The following is a 14422-nucleotide window of genomic DNA, read 5'->3' as shown; positions in this document are numbered from 1 at the left end:
GAACCCAAACACACAGCTCAGCCCTGCAGGGCCACCCCTGTGGCCTCCTGCCTATGGGGTGAACGTTTCTGGCTTTATTCCACAGCAGGACAAACCAAGGAGAAGTGATTTGGTGACACAGCCAAGTGGGTGGTCTGGGTGAGAACATGAACCCTCCGTGCAACCAGCTCTGGATCTCCTTCGTGCAGGGCAGGACTCACAGAATGGCCTGAAGCTGTGCCAGGGAGGGTGGGATGGATCTCAGGGAAAGGTTCTTCCCCCAGAGGGTGGTGGGCACTGACCAGGCTCCCCAGGGCAGTGGGCACGGCCCCAAGGCTGCCAGAGCTCCAGGAGGGTTTGGATGATCCTCTCCATCCTGGCAGTGATCCCAAAACTGGGATCTCCTGGTCTGACTGACAGCTTGGTCTGACTGAGAGCTTCTCCCGAGGGGAGGTGGAGGGGCAGGCACTGAGCTCTGCTCTGGGACCAGGGACAGGACCCAGGGAATGGCTGGAGCTGTGCCAGGGGGTTGGGATGGATCTCAGGGAAAGGTTCTTCCCCCAGAGGGTGGTGGGCACTGACCAGGCTCCCCAGGGCAGTGGGCACGGCCCCAAGGCTGCCAGAGCTCCAGGAGGGTTTGGACAACACTCTGGGGGACATGGTGGGATTGTTGGGGTGTCTATGAAGGGTCTGGAGTTGGATTGGATGGTCCTTGGGGGTCCCTCCCAAATCAGCATATTCTGTGATCTGTGCACCCACAGAGCCCCAGACACGTTGCCCCATGCCAGGGGGCTCTGCAGGGCCAGAGTTGCACCCTGTGGGATGGAGGGAGCCCTGCAGAGCACATGGAGTGTGCATTCCCTGCAGCCCTCACTGATCTGCAGATGGTTTCCAGACCTCACTCCCTTCAGTGAGCTCAGTGACATCTGCTGGGCAGAGTTTAGGGCCCTTCTCCCTCCCTGCAGGTTCTCTGCTCGGGGGAACACCTGGCCCCAGTTCGGGTGTGCTGGGATAAGACTCACCAGCACATGTGGCTGCCCCATGAGGAAACTGCAGCCCAAAGGCCACCAAAGTGCTTTTCCCTGTGCCCAGATGGGGAGGAGCTCCTTTGTTCATGGCCAGGGAATGAAGAGCTGCCAACCCTGATAGGACTGAACTCATCTTTTGCAGTATTATTTTATGCAAAGCCACCTCAGAGTGAGTCTTGGTCCTGCTGAGGTCACAGCTCCCAAAGCAGGAGGCCAGGATTTCATAGACAAGTTAAGCTCAGCTGGGACCAATATTTAGGAGTGTTCAAGTTCAGAAGGATTTGCAGAATTTCACAGGAATAGATTCTTTTTGACTCTTTCCCCCTTTAAAAATTAAGCTACAATAGAAAAGTAAGAAACACAACATCAATAATGGGGGTTTGGGGTGATAAACAGAAGTGTGGAGCCCAGAGCAGCTGTGGCTGCCCCATCTCTGGAGTCCAAGGCCAGGTTGGAGCATCCTGGGCCAGTGGAAGGTGTCTCTGCCCGTGGCAGGGGGTGGAATGAAATGGGCTTTAAGATCCTTTCAACCCAAACCATTCCAGCATTCTGTGAAAGACACTGAATAGTCAGACTTGGAATACCCAAGAATTCCAGGCCTGGGAGGATATGGAAGGGAAAAGAGCAGCAGCAATGGAGGAGCTGGATGGAGACCCTGCACTTCCCATGCTCCACTCAGGTCAGATGGAGCTAAAACATTTTGGCAGCTCCTCAGAGGAGAATCTCCCAAGTCCTGAATGGGTTGCAGACTTAATTGAAGGCACTCACAATAACCAGGATGGGAAAACTTGCTTTGATGGTCTCCCTTTCAACCTCCTTCAGTGCTGCAAAACAAGTCTGTATCCAGGCTGGTAGTTTTCCATGTTTCTCACTGCCCAGTCTCTGCATGAGGTCCCACCTGCTTTCAGATTCCCAGGAAATGGTCCTGACTACTCTGCCTGCAAACACTTCCTACAGTGGTGGAGTCAAGATCTTCCTGACTTGCATATCTTCAGCACATCTGAGCTCACATCATCCCACCCCCAGTGAATTGTTCCTGAAAACCTGATGAATTTGGTCCCAGGTCTGTTTGGTTTAAGCTCATTTGTGTTAAGTTGAGATCTAGGCAGGACAGGACGTGACAAACACATCCTGGCTTAGAACGAGCTAATTGATGGAAACTTGGCAAGAAAAGTGGGTTTGGGAGTTGGGGGGTTCAGATAAAGCTTTCCACAAGTGTTTGCAGCCCCTGGGTGGGCCTGATGGAACCGGTGCTGAGAGCCCTCCGTGGAGCTGCTCCTCAGGGCAGCTGAGCCCACGCTGTCCCTGGATCAGGGCTCCTCCTTCCCACCAGTCTCTGGGTGGCCTGGAGCCCATCGGTGATGATAACACAGCCTCTCATCTTACAGCTTTGTGGCCTCTCAAATGACTTGCAGACACTTTTCATGTGGAGCAGCAACACCTTCCTTCCCTCAGGGCGACACTTTACCCTCTCCACCACCTTATCGGGGTCTCCCTGTGCCAAATGAAACAGTTCAGCCCCCTCCAAGCCTTATCTGGGAAAAGGATGATTTCCAGGAGATGACAGGACCTTTCCCATTCCGCCCAACACGCAGCTGGAGCTGCACCAACAAACCCTGGAATTTTGGGGATTTCAGGAGGGGAAGGGAAGCAGAGGGAGCTGCCCTGGGGTGAGGATGGAGCAACTGAAGCACTTGGCACCTTCCATATATGGAGAAACTTTGTGACACTGGAACAACCTCCCAAGAACTGCAGGAGAAGCCTCAGTGATGGAGGCGTTTCAGACTAGTCCGGGCAAGGCTTTGGGGAGCAGAAGGAACATCCCCGTGCCCGGGGAATCACTTGGACACCTCACAAAGCTCTTCCCCTTCTACCATCCCCACCTGGGGAGGGACCAGAAGTGAACAAAGACCTCAGAACTCTTCCTGCTGTCCCCCAAACCATGCCCTCCATCACATGCTGTCCCCACGTGAGCTCCGCTGAGGAGCAGAACAAGAACCAGATCCCTGGTGGGGCTGAGCGAGGAACAAGAGCTCTGGTGGGGCCGAGATGTGGCACCAACGTGGGGATTGGCAGCGAGGCAAACAGGAAAACAAAACTCCCTGGGAGGGTTATGTCTTGACCAAAAAAGTCCCCCCAAAATGAGTGTTCATGGGAGATTTTGCCACCGAGGGTACCTGCCCCAAGCGCGGCTCCTCTCGGTTGATTCTTCCCCTCTGCAAAGATATTTGCCAAGGTTATTTTATAAACTCCTTGCTATTTATAGCCCAGCTCCTTCAGCTCTAATGAGATAATCTTCTGGCATTTCACCATCACTAATATTTACTTTGATGTTTAAAATAACATGTTCCCAAAGATTGATTAAAAAAAAAAAAAAAAAAAGAAACCCCTTTAACAACATAATCAAAGCAAAGAAATAAACGACCAATTCCACGGGGCCGAAGTGCTGGGGATGCACAGGGGGAGTCAAGGACATTGCAGGTTTTTCAGGGCAGAAAGAATATAATATAATATATAATAAAAATACTATAATGCTGTGCAGGAGGCAGAGAGGCAGTGGCAGCTCCTGAAGATGGAGAGGGACGGGGAAAAGAGGGCGAGGAAATGTGTTTATTCTCAGGAATGAAGGCGGCGAGCAGCGTCTCATTCTGCAGCAGAACTCGGAGCTGTTGCTTTCTGCAATTCCGAGGCTCGCCCGGGCCAGCTCGGCTGCAGAGAATTGTCGCATTTTAGGGCAGAAAACATGCGGGATACGATAAAAAAAAAAAAGAGTGGAGCGGGGCTGGGGGAGGTGAGGGAGAGCAGCTGCCCGAGCCCTGCTGTCTGCAGCCACTTTGAAACACAAGCCTGGCGTTTTTATGGAAACTCTGAATGTTGGGGAAGGGTGAACATGGTTTTCATTCTCATAAATGTTTTTTCCAGCGTGCAACGCTCTTCGGGCTCGTTCCTCCTCCAGGGAGACTGTTCTGATTTCAAAGAACATTCTCCTTCCCTCCACCCCAGACCACCCCACTCCGACCTCAAAGAGTCTTCTCTGGAAAAATTATTTTAAAGAGTGTTTTACCTTTTCTAGCGTTTTCCCTTCTTCTTTTCCCCCCTTTTAATTCCTTCAGCTCCTTTTTATTTCTTTTTTTTTTTTCCCTCTTCTTTTTGCCAGCAGCAGCCAAAAGCTTCTCTCTCCCCCTCAGCGTGTCAGAAAGTTTCCAGGCTCAGGGTTTTTATGTCGCCTTCCTCAATAACCTTCTTCTGTCAGATCCAGGCAGAGCCAGAGTTCGAGGCTTTGCTGCTGAAAAGTCTCTTTTCAGGAAGTGAGCAGGAATAAGAGAGCAGCTCGGGAGGCAGCATGTATAGGGGCTGCTGGAAAAAAAAAAAAAGGAAAGGAAAAAAAAAGGAAAGAAAAAAAAAAGGAAAGAAAAAAAAGGAAAGAAAAAAAAAGGAAAGAAAAAAAAAGGAAAGAAAAAAAAGGAAAGAAAAAAAAAGGAAAGAAAAAAAAAAAGGAAGAAAAAAAACCGCTCAGGAATTTTGCCAGGATTATCCGAAAAAAAAAAAAAAAAGAAAAAAAAAATCCCCAAACCCACAAGGCTGGAAAAGTCCCGCCCTGAGTGCTGACATCAGTGCAGAAGGCAGGTCTTGCTTGAAAGAATATAAAACTAATCAGTTCAGCCTTGCTGGGAAGGAGCAACAGAGACCTCTGGGCAGCCCCGCAGATAAAACATCCCAAAGAGGTCACTGTGATAGTGGCAGATAAAGCAGATAAGGAGAGCCAAGACTTGGTTGGGTTTGGGGGTTTTTTTTCCCCCTCCGGACAACAAACATTTTTTGCATCTTTCATTGTAACCGGAGCTTTCAAAATGCTTTCTGAAAACCCGGTGAGTGGCTGAGGAAATGGCCTAAAAGGCAGCTCAGAAATGGCTTTACTGTTCAAAAAAAAAAAAAAAAAAAAGCCCCCAAGAATTCAGTGATGTTTTAAGAAGTCCCTTCCCTCTCAAGTTACACCATTCTCGCCCCGCTGGCTCCTGTGACGCCGAAATTCTCTTGTTCTCCTGCCACCGTGGAGTGTCCCACAGAGGACAATCCGTCTCCAAAGTAAAGGATAAACATTGTAAATAATGAAAATGCTCCTTGTTTAAAACCGGAGCCCTCTCAGGACGCGTGAAACAATAAGCAACAATAAAAGGCAGGAGCTCATTTCCTTCTTCCTTCTGGAGGCGGCTTTGGGATTGGAGAGCTGAATTTGTAAGGCTTGGTGGAGACAGAATGAACCTGGCAATTCTGCAAATGTTGTAAAAAGGAGCCTGTCTCAGCTGCCAGGGGCTGCCCTGCTTTTTCCTGCGAGGGGAGAGGGGCCCTGGGCAAGGGCACAGGGTGGCAGCAGCAGGCTGAGCCCTCTCTGGGGGGCAGAGACCCCAAAACCAGCCTCAAGGTGCCTTTTAATATAAATGGATTTAGATAAAGACCTAAGAAGGTGAAAAGCTGCCAGGGAAAGATGTAATATATAATATATATATAACTAAGCTTCCTGAACAGCAGACCCCTGTGCCCAGGAGGGCATTGCAGGGATAGAGGGTTGGTGGGGTGGATGCCAGGGCTGCAGGACATCCATCCAGCCCCTCCAGACTGTGTGTCCTGCCCTGACCCTTCTAGGCACAAGCAGTGCCAAATCCACAGGATCCAGCCCTGGCACAGGCCTAGGCAGCCAGGGCTCTTTGCCACGGGCCTGGGTGCCACCCAGGCTGAGCCAGCACTAGTCTGAAACCACCAGACCATTAGATGGGAATGGAGGAGGAAAAGGCCACAAAGGCTTGGCCAGCCCTGTGTCCTCATTGGTGGGAGCCTCAGGAAAGGGCTGAAGGATAAAGCCACAAACTGTGGTGCTTTTTGTGGTGTCTCCTCCTCCATCCTCTGCTGTCACTAAACTCCATGTAGGGCTGGTCCTAAGCCAGGAGTTGTAACAACCATAAGTCCTTCCATGAACTTGTGCAAAGCCTTATTGAAGCCCTCTGAACTCCTTGGGTGGAGCAGCAGAGCCACCTGGGCAGGACATGCCCAGCAGTGCCACCTGGGCAGGACATGCCCAGCAGGGACCTCCTGAGCAGCAATGCCACCTGGGCAGGACATGCCCAGCAGAGCCACCTGGGCAGGACATGCCCAGCAGGGACCTCCTGAGCAGCAGAGCCACCTGGGCAGGACATGCCCAGCAGAGACCTCCTGAGCAGCAGTGCCACCTGGGCAGGACATGCCCAGCAGTGCCACCTGGGCAGGACATGCCCAGCAGGGACCTCCTGAGCTGCAGAGCCACCTGGGCAGGACATGCCCAGCAGTGCCAGCTGGGCAGGACATGCCCAGCAGGGACCTCCTGAGCAGCAATGCCACCTGGGCAGGACATGCCCAGCAGGGACCTCCTGAGCTGCAGAGCCACCTGAGCAGGACATGCCCAGCAGTGCCACCTGGGCAGGACATGCCCAGCAGGGACCTCCTGAGCAGCAGAGCCACCTGGGTGGGACATGCCCAGCAGTGCCACCTGGGCAGGACATGACCAGCAGGGACCTCCTGAGCAGCAGAGCCACCTGGGCAAGACATGCCCAGCAGGGACCTCCTGAGCAGCAATGCCAGCTGGGCAGGATATGCCCAGCAGTGCCACCTGGGCAGGACATGCCCAGCAGGGACATCCTGAGCAGCAGAGCCACCTGGGTGGGACATGCCCAGCAGTGCCACCTGGGCAGGACATGACCAGCAGGGACCTCCTGAACAGCAGAGCCACCTGGGCAGGACATGCCCAGCAGGGACCTCCTGAGCCTCCAGTGGCCTCCAAGAATTCTGTGCTGCCTCTCAGGTGTGTTTCATCCAAACAGCCCTTAGAAAACAGGGGAAAACATCCTTTGCTCCCAGTAGGAGACGACTGGAAGGGACCCACAAGGATTTTGAAGTTCTTGTGGGTCTCTTGCAACTCAGAATATTCCGAGGTTCTGACTGACAGTGGGAGGTGGCAGTGCCCAGCTCCTCTCTGCCCACTCTCCCTTACTGGCATTCAGACTGGAAATTTCTGGCTCTCCAGTTCAAAACAGTTCAAAGGCACTGGAGCTGCTGGGCTGGATTTTTGGCTGCTTCCCTGGCTGGGTGGCCAGAGTGGTTTCCTTCCTCCTCAGGCCACTCTGGCCATTGTCTGAGCCCCCAGAGCACACACAGAAAAGAGCAACTAAACAAAGTCTGTGGGCTTTAATTGAATGGTGCTGCTTCTGGCCAGGGAAAAACTAATTGCTCCAAGCGTGGCCTGGTGCCACCCCAGGGCTGTTCTGTCTGCTGAAACTTGTCCCAAACACACAGTGTGGAATGAAGAGGGACTGAGGGGCAGATTCCCATCTTTCCTTCCCCAGTGGGCAGCTCTGTGCTGCCAGCCCCTCTCCCCTCCCAGGGAAACTTGTTTTTTTCCTTCTGTGCAGTGTCTCCCATCCCTCCTGGATGGTAAATAAAGTGTTAGAGACTCCTGATATCCAAGGACACCAATCTGAGTTCTTGGGGCAACTCCCTGTGCCCAAACCCAGTGCTGGGGACCCTCTACTTGTGCCAAACCAGCCCCCAAACCAGGTCTTACTGCTGTGTCTGAGAGGGAGAAGGAGCCACCTCAGAGCAAACCAAGGCCTCCATCACCTGCAGGAGAGCCCAGAAAACAGGGAGAGGGAAAAGGGTCAGATTCACACAGTAAAGGACCAGATTCTGACAGTAAAGGACCAGATTCTGACAGTGAAAGGACCAGATTCTGACAGTAAAGGACCAGATTCTGACAGTAAAAGGACCAGATTCACACAGTAAAGGACCAGATTCTGACAGTAAAGGACCAGATTCTGACAGTAAAGGACCAGATTCACACAGTAAAAGGACCAGATTCTGACAGTAAAAGGACCAGATTCTGACAGTAAAAGACCAGATTCTCTCAGGAAAGAGGGTGTTGGACTCTGCCTGAAAAAAAGGGTTTCACAGCCAACCAACGAGCTCTGCACTTCATCTCCAACATCAAACAGCACCAAGCAGGCACTTCCTCTGTCTGGGAGGAGGAGACGAGTGGGATTTGTGTGATCCCCTCTGTGGGGTGCGGGGCGTCCTCCGTGGCTGCGGGATGGGCAGGACCCCGCGCTGTGTGTGTGCCCCAGCCTGGTGCCACTGCCCCCTCCTGTGGCTGCACGGGGCACAGGCTGCATGTCGGGTACAGTGCCAGGCCCAGGCATGGCACTGGGCTGATGGAAACCCAACCGGGATGATGGGCAGGATCCCATCAGTGCAAATCCTGACACTTTGCGGCCAACTCGGCGCCGCCGTGCCCGTGGTGGTGCTGGTGGGTGTCCAAAGGCATCACAGAATCACAGAATCAGTTGGGTTGGAAGAGACCTCTGAGATCATCAAGGCCAACCCTTGATCCAACCCCATTTTGATCACCAGATCATGGCACTGAGTGCCATGTCCAGTCTCAGCTGAAAAACCTCCAGGGTTGGAGAATCCACCCCCTCTCTGGGCAGCCCATTCCAATCCCTGAGCACTCTATCTGCAAAGAATTTCTTTCTGATATCCAACCTAAACCTCCCCTGGCAGAGCTTGAGCCCCCCTTGTCCTATTGCTGAGTGCCTGGGAGAAGAGACCAACCCCCAGCTGGCCAGAACTTCCCTTCAGGCAGTTGCAGACAGTGCTGAGGTCACTTCTGAGCCTCCTCTTCTCCAGGCTCAACACCCCCAGCTCCCTCAGCCTCTCCCCACAGCACTTGTGCTCCAGTCCCTTCTTCAGCCTCGTTGCTCTTCTCTTCTCACTTGGCTTGGAAGAGACCTCTGAGCTCATCAAGTCCAACCCTTGATCCAACCCCACTGGGATCACTCTGGCACTCCGTGCCCTGGGCTGGTGATCCCAGTGGGGTTGGATCAAGACCTGGTGGATTCTCTGTCCCTGGAGGTGACCTCAGCACTGTCTGGAACTCCCTGAAGGGAAGTTCTGGCCAGGTGGGGGTTGGTCTCTTCTCCCAGGCATTCAGCAATAGGACAAGGGGGGCTCAAGCTCTGCCAGGGGAGGTTTAGGTTGGAGATCAGAAAGAAATTCTTTGCAGAGAGAGTGCTCAGGGATTGGAATGGGCTGCCCAGAGAGGGGGTGGATTCCCCATCCCTGGAGGGTTTTAAAATGAGCTTGGCCGTGGCACTGAGTGCCATGATCTGGTAAAGGGACTGGAGTTGGATCAAGGGTTGGACTCGATGATCTTGGAGGTCTTTTCCAACCCAATCCATTCTATGATTCTATGATCCTTCTATCTCAGGATCTCACCTAGTCCTTGGAAAAACCTTTGTTATGGATTTCAGAGTAAACACCATGAACTTCTCCATGTGGAATGTAAACCAAGGGCTCCTGGGGCAGATTTGGCAGTGCCATGGCCGGGGTTGGGCAATGCTCAAGGATACCTTGTTTTTTTGCATATCTAACCTTATTACTAATTTTTTTTTAATTCCAATCAGTCTTGAACATCAGCAAGCTCAGCCTGCTGGGATCAAGGTCCTAATTCCAGCTTCTTCTCCAGTGCAGAGTTCTCCCTACAGCAGTGGGATACTTTGGGACTCCCCATCCATCTCCCTGGGACACCTCTTTGCATTCAGCAGAAATTACCCATGACCAGGTTGGATGGAGCTTGGAGCATCCTGATCTAGTGGAAGGTGGAACAAGATGGTCCTCAAGGTTCCTTTCCAACCCAAATCATTCCATGATTCTGTGGCCCTGGTGATGAAACATGGACATTTTTTTTTCCTTCTGGAAAGGGAAAAATTCCCCTGAGGAGCAGCTGAAAATGCTGCCAAACATAAACACCATTTGGTGGGACTGGTCTGGACGGTCCCCAGCCCAGTTGTGAGAGTTCTGGACATTTTGGCAGCACAAAGAACTAATCAGAAAGCAGGGCATGAAAAATGGGCCCTGAGAGGCTTCTTGGGCTCCTGAGGCTCAGTCTGGTCCCTCCCAAACCACAGATCAGCCCTTCACAGAGGACCTTTCTCAGTAGCTCTGGCCTGGGTGTGGAAAATCTACTGAAATGAAGCTTCTCTCAGTCCGTGGTGACCTCCAAGGGACACAGCCTGGCATGACAATGACTGCACAGTGCCCTGGCAGGAGGGTGTAGCCAGGTGAGGGGTGGCAACAAGTGGCAGGAGCAGAGGACACAGCCTCAAGCTGCACCAGGGGAGGTTTAGGTTGGAGTTTCTTCACAGAAAGGGGGATTAGACATTGGAAGGGGCTGCATTGGAGGGAGAGGAGGCCCCACCCCTGGAGGTGTCCAAGGGATGTGGCACTCAGTGCTCTGGGCTGGGGCACAAGGTGGGCTTGGGGCACAGGGTGGGCTCAGTGATCTCAGAGGTCTCTCCCAACCTAATTGACTCTGTGATTCCATGGCAGAGACATTCAGGTGAAAAGATTCTCTTCCCCACAAACATCTCACTGGGCAAGAAGAGAACTTTGCTCTCCAGGCAACCCCTTCCCCCAGTACCTTTGCTTAACCAACAACAGCCCTTCACCACCTCCCTCTGACTGTCCTCCCACAGCAGCCCCATGCCCTGGCAGCCAGAAGGTCTCAGAACTCTTTCACTCTCCAGAGCTACACAGCTTTTATTTTCTCTTCTTTCCTTTCCTGTGCAACAAGGAAATAGGTCTCATTTCAAAGCAACCAGCAGCCGGTGGTGTGCGAGTGCTGGATGCTGGTCCCCTCCTCCTTCCCAAAATCGACACATTTCTCGCTCAGCAAAGAAGATTCTCCCTCTGTGGTCCTTTCCTTCTTCAGAACTGCTGCCAGGAAGCCTCCAAAGCCAGTGGGTTCATCTACAAACCAGGTAAGAGGCACCTTTTCTTGCCGCCGCTGTCGTCGGTCGCGGTTGCATCTCATGGCTGCTCTTTGTTCCTTTGTGCCTTATCTTGTGCCTCCCTGCACACCCTGAGGGTTCAGAGGGGACATCCTTGGTGCTACCAGGCCCAAATTAACTCACTGAGTGACCACCCTCTGCTGATCATTCCCTTGGTTGAAGGTTGGGTCTGAGTTAGGGGACATCACGACTCGAAGGGGACATCGTGTTCTTTCTGAAGTTGGGCGCGGTTTGAACAGCTCAGCAGATGCTGAAATGGTGGTTTGAGGTCCAACATTCATGGTCAGCCACTCTCTTCCCTTTATCCCTGGACAAAACTTGTCTCCTCTGGAAGTTTTTCTGCAAGTCTTGGTGGCAGGGTGAGAAAAATTAGGAATAATGACCTGAATACTCGAGGAGGATTTCAGAGATTTGCTGTTGGTCAATTTAACAACAAATACACTCAAAAGCTTCACATTTCTTTCCTTGCATTTCTTTGTCATCTCCTCTGGTACTGCCCTGCACTGGTCCAAGTCTGATCAGTCCAAACACAGCCCGTGGTGTTATGGAATAAACCAGAGCAAAGGAAAAGTTGAGTTTGAACCTCAGAAAACATTTCCTAATGGGCAGATCTGTTGGAGTGTGGAATAAACACCACGTGGACACAAAGGAAACTCCTCCCATGGGGAAGAACTGGAGAAGGGATCAGGCTGAAGGTTCCTCACTGGTGGGGCATGAAAATCTGACCTACAAGCTTGGGATTTTTGATATATTTATGATTTTGTAGTTTCAATTTTTCCTCATCCTTTTTTCCCCTTGAGGAGAAAGGCCCAAACCTGTAAAAATCCTGTTGCTGCTCCCAGGATTTCCCAAAGAAACTGAGGCCACAGTGTTTAAAATTCACAATATACGACTAACTTGAAAAGTTAATTCCCATTAAGATCTTGACCAGAAGGAGAAATTCCTGGAAACTCTCAGGATGATGCCACAGTCTCTGGAGTGCCCTGTGAAGGCTCCACAAGGAGCAGAAAACTTGGGAATTCCCAAGCTCCACAGATGATCTAAACCCTCCCAGAGAGGCAGAGAAAACTTGGGAATTCCAAGCTCCACAGATGATCTAAACCCTCTGAGAGAGGCACAGAAATCCTGGGAATTCCCAAGCTCCACAGGTGATCTAAACCCTCTCAGAGAGGCACAGAAAACTTGGGAATTCCCAAGTTCCACTGATGATCCAAACCCTCTGAGAGAGGCACAGAAAACTTGGGAATTCCCAAGTTCCACAGATGATCCAAACCCTCTCAGAGAGGCACAGAAAACTTGGGAATGTCCAAGCTCCACAGGTGATCCAAACCCTCTGAGAGAGGCACAGAAAACTTGGGAATGTCCAAGCTCCACAGATGATCCAAACCCTCTCAGAGAGGCACAGAAAACTTGGGAATTCCCAAGCTCCACAGATGATCCAAACCCTCTGAGAGAGGCACAGAAAATTTGGGAATTCCCAAGCTCCACAGATGATCCAAACCCTCTCAGAGAGGCACAGAAAACTTGGGAATTCCCAAGCTCCACAGGTGATCCAAACCCTCTCAGAGAGGCACAGAAATGCTGGGAATTCCCAAGCTCCACAGATGATCCAAACCCTCTCAGAGAGGCACAGAAAACTTGGGAATTCCCAAGCTCCACAGATGATCTAAACCCTCTCAGAGAGGCACAGAAATCTTGGGAATGTCCAAGTTCCACAGGTGATCCAAACCCTCTCAGAGAGGCACAGAAAACTTGGGAATTTCCAAGCTCCACAGATGATCCAAACCCTCTCAGAGAGGCACAGAAAACTTGGGAATTCCCAAGCTCCACAGATGATGCAAACCTCAGAGAGGCACAGAAATCCAGGGAATGTCCAAGCTCCACAGATGATCCAAACCCTCTGAGAGAGGCACAGAAAACTTGGGAATTCCCAAGCTCCACAGATGATCCAAACCCTCTCAGAGAGGCACAGAAAACTTGGGAATGTCCAAGCTCCACAGGTGATCCAAACCCTCTGAGAGAGGCTCAGAAATGCTGGGAATTCCCAAGCTCCACAGGTGATCCAAACCCTCTCAGAGAGGCACAGAAAACTCGGCTCAAGCTGCAAAACCTGAAAGGATGTGTCAGTTAAGCCAGGCTTAACTCCCCCAAACCCCAAGCAGGTGGCACTGGCAGCACAAACCCAGAGATACCAAAGGCAAAGGAAGCCAAGGAGAGGGTTTTCTTCACCTCTACCAGTGTGTGGGTTTGAGTCTCATGGCTGGGAACAGGGAGGTGCCTTGGGGGGAAGTGCAGGGAATGGATCTGGAGGGCTGGATGGGCACAAAACACAAAGAGAGGCTTCCAAGTCATTGGAAGTCATTTAAAGCCCCACAAAGTTTGTTTTTCCAGGGAGATCTGGAGCATTGGGTGGGTGCATCAACTGGATGGGTGAGGAGTTAAAGTCATGGAGCCACAGGATGGTTTGGGTTGGAAGGGACCTTGAAGATCAACTGATTTCACCCCCTGCCATGGGCAGGGTTCACCTCCCACCAGCCCAGGTTGCTCCAAGCCCTGTCCAACCTGGCCTTGGACACTTCCAGAGATGGGGCAGCCACAGCTGATCTGGGTAAACTTTTCCAAGGCCTCCCCACCCTCACAGCCAACAATTCCTTCCCAGTATCCCACCCAGCCCTGCCCTCTGGCAGTGGGAAGCCATTCCCTGTGTCCTGTCCCTCCATCCCTTGTCCCCAGTCCCTCTCCAGCTCTCCTGGAGCTCCCTCAGGCACTGGAAGGGGCTCTGAGGTCTCCCTGGAGCCTCCTCTTCTCCAGGTGAACACCCCCAAAGTGCAACACTTGGTAACATCATAGAGGCCCAAAGTATATTCACAAAATACAGACTCCAAGTGGAGCCCTTGCTCAGTACTGAGTGCAGGAATGTGCATTTTTAAACACAGTTTTCATCTCTGAATGTGCTTATTTGGTCTTGTAACACCCCAGAGGTGCCTAAAAAGGCCCTTGATGGGTGTAGGGGTGGGTGGACACAGCAAAGACCAGGCCTAGACTGGAGAGAGCCCAGAACATGGGACAAATACCAGGGGCCAGGGAGAGCATGGACAGCTTTGACAGACTCCAAAGACAGGCAGCAAAGAGAGTGAAAGCCTCAGGAAGGGAAGCACTGAGGGGAAAGAATGAACTAGTCTTAAATAACTCCATTTCCCTACGTCCTATTCAAAGAATTACAACAACCCCCCTGTGCTGTTATAACCTAAAATGAACAAAAAGCCCTGGGCAGATCCAGCCCATTATTCCTCTCTGCTTTAAACAGTTTTATGCTTGGAAAACAAAGCTCATGAACTGCCTGATTGTGGAGCATTTCAACCCTCAGAGCAGCCCTTTCCCGAGGGAAATGTGAACACAACGTTCCACTGAGCCCCACACTGGCCCAGACACACTCTGGGCACGTGGACACACACCCTGAGCCCTCAGAGCTGAGAAGCTTTGGCCAGAGCAGAGCTCAACTCCAAGCCTTTAACTCCCTCAGCCTCCAGTTGTAGGGATTGT

The 14422-nt window shown here is 51.9% G+C and overlaps 2 protein-coding genes across 3 annotated transcripts in view; one reads left to right on the top strand and one right to left on the bottom strand.

The window, feature by feature from the left end:
• The window catches only part of ADAMTS10 (ADAM metallopeptidase with thrombospondin type 1 motif 10), a 93097-nt gene extending 88742 nt beyond the window's left edge, over window positions 1-4355 (bottom strand). The window contains exon 1 of the mRNA XM_071578194.1: window positions 4072-4355. The gene's annotated coding sequence lies outside the window, so the exon portion shown is untranslated. The remainder of the gene's footprint in view (window positions 1-4071) is intronic.
• A 6327-nt stretch (window positions 4356-10682) lies between these two features.
• The window catches only part of ZAP70 (zeta chain of T cell receptor associated protein kinase 70), a 52934-nt gene continuing 49194 nt past the window's right edge, over window positions 10683-14422 (top strand). For both annotated transcript variants that reach the window (XM_071578003.1, XM_071578002.1), the window contains exon 1: window positions 10683-10849. The gene's annotated coding sequence lies outside the window, so the exon portion shown is untranslated. The remainder of the gene's footprint in view (window positions 10850-14422) is intronic.

Source organism: Pithys albifrons, chromosome 27 (genome assembly GCF_047495875.1).
Source record: "Pithys albifrons albifrons isolate INPA30051 chromosome 27, PitAlb_v1, whole genome shotgun sequence".
Taxonomy (NCBI): domain Eukaryota; kingdom Metazoa; phylum Chordata; class Aves; order Passeriformes; family Thamnophilidae; genus Pithys; species Pithys albifrons.
This window is presented reverse-complemented; position numbering and strand designations above follow the sequence as displayed.